The sequence below is a fragment of the Athene cunicularia genome (genome assembly GCF_003259725.1).
Source record: "Athene cunicularia isolate RWA chromosome 2 unlocalized genomic scaffold, athCun1 chr2_part1, whole genome shotgun sequence".
Classification (NCBI taxonomy): Eukaryota; Metazoa; Chordata; class Aves; order Strigiformes; family Strigidae; genus Athene; species Athene cunicularia.
The window spans coordinates 153156612-153158823 of NW_020799095.1; the positions used below are offsets into that span (position 1 = coordinate 153156612).

Below are 2212 nucleotides of genomic sequence, written 5' to 3' on the forward strand. Positions count from 1 at the left end.
CGAACAATGCTGCTGGTTATTATCTGGACTCGATTAAAACTCATTTCCTAATGCTACAAAAATAATTTACTGTATGTAGTATGACACTAAACCAAAGGGCATATGCATGTATACAAATAGACCCTCTGAATCCTTATAAACTGAGTGTTGTAATCACCTCAGCATATGAACAGAGCAGGGTGTGAGTGGAATGCAGGCAAGTGTAAGGGCATCCTGCTGTAACATGGTCAGAAGTCAGACAAATCTTCATGAGATCCATGAAGGAATAAGAAGCAAGGGGTATGATTGCTTCTTCAGACTCTTGATGTTGGGAGAAATCAGAGCTGAAAGGGCTCATATTCAGTATTTGACAATTGTCTGTAGGGAACCTATTATTTGAGACTAAAGACAATTTTGATTTTAACCAATTTTTGGAATGAAAGCTTGTCATGCCACAAATACAACTCAATAAATAGTATCCTACTGTTCTGCAAAAGACTGCAAAGCACTTCGGCTTCTGACCTGCAAATAATGTCAATGCTCAGACAGACTCTCCTGGGGCTCCGGCGCTGACACGCCAGCAGAGGCTTCCTCCTTATCAGGGAGGAGTGTGGCTGCCCTTGAGCACTCATGCGAAGTTACATTAGTGACAGTGTGAGCATAAAGGGTGAAAGTGGCTGCTATTGCCATTGCCATACAACACGTCTGCTCACAGAATGGAAGGGATTGCCATGGGTATGGGAGGAAGGAAAAGACTTCAGGTCCCTGCTATTGCTCTCATCAACAGCTGTAAGGGTAAAGCTAGAATAGTTTCAAGATAAAGCCTGAGGAGAATTTCTTATCTGACTACCTGCATAGCACAGATCACTGCAGTGTTACTCCTGCCTCAAACTCCCATAAGTTACTCCTGCTTCAGACGGTAACTCCTAGCAGAACTGCATGATACAACAGGAAAAAATATGGTCTTTAATATAAAGATAGCAACAGAATCTAACAGGTCCCTGTGTGATGGATTCCAATAGGTAACTGTCTTTATAGTCTACACATGTAGCCTGATTTGTAGTCTGACTTGTCTAGATTTATCTTCCCATTCTAATTCTCATTATATCTTTTTTCTCTTAAAATAAAAAGCAGCCCACTATACACCTCCATTTTGGTGTGCTCAAGTCACCTGCTCTTAACTATTTTAGTAGTGTCTTTAGCCTTTCATTTTAAGGAAATTCTCCCAGAATTCCATTCATTCTTGGGTATGAGACCAACATATTCAACATATTTATATATACCCCATAAAAGGGATGAATGGTCATGCAGCCAGCAAACTGCTCCCAGTGCTTGCTCAGAGCAGTAATGCTGAGAGCCAGCTACAAAAACAAAAGAAAAAAAGCAGAAGAACCTTATGAAACTTACTGGACAACCAAAATGTCAGAGGGAATATAATGTTGATAAACATGAAGTGGTGAAACAACCTTAATTTTATATTTTATTGACTGATGTAATTATTTCAATACTGTTATAAATCAAGAAGATGGACCTTTACAAGAAAAGTGTCAGCTAATGCTAAGGATGATTGGGTAAGGAATAGAGAAAACAACACCACGCACAGGTTCCCAGGGAACTCACAGCCTGAATGTGTTGTGAATATGGCAGTCTCACCCCTCACATCTTGGAAAAGGCCGTTATAAATCTGAACGATGACTCTAGCCTAGAGGAAACATCTACAAAGTATGACCAGGGACAGGTCTCTGTTCTCTCCTCCAGTGTGAGAACTCAAAGGGCATGAAATCGAACAGCAGGTAGTGGGTTCAGACTGATGAGCAGGAAACACCTCTCCTCAGTCGTGCTCTCTGTGCAGAACTCCCTCCCACCGGGTGTTCAGGAGGGTCAGAGGAAGCGCTACAAACAGGACAGGCAGACAGTGCTTGGTCAGAACTTTTCTTTCCACCGTCCCACAGCTGGTGGTGGAAAGGTGCTGGGGAGCACAGGGGGGCGGCTCGGTGGGGTCGCGGTCACAGTACGAGTCAGCTTCAGCAACTTGAGGATTTGTGGTAGTCAATATATTCATGAATAAGGAGGAAAAATAGTACCAGTGAAGAAATGGTGCGAAAGCAAAATGATCCTCGTGGTTTCCTGCAAGCCTCCGGGCACCGGGAGACACGGAGCCGAGGGACACGCGGCAGGGGCCGGCCCGGGGGCCCTGGCCTGCCAGGGGCCTGGGGAAGGTGCCGGTGCTGCT

General features: G+C 44.2%; 1 protein-coding gene across 1 annotated transcript in view; it reads right to left on the reverse strand.

Annotated features, from left to right (window-relative positions):
- The window catches only part of FAM83H (family with sequence similarity 83 member H), a 24143-nt gene that overhangs the window by 7155 nt on the left and 14776 nt on the right, over nucleotides 1-2212 (reverse strand). The gene's annotated exons all lie outside the window — the stretch shown is intronic.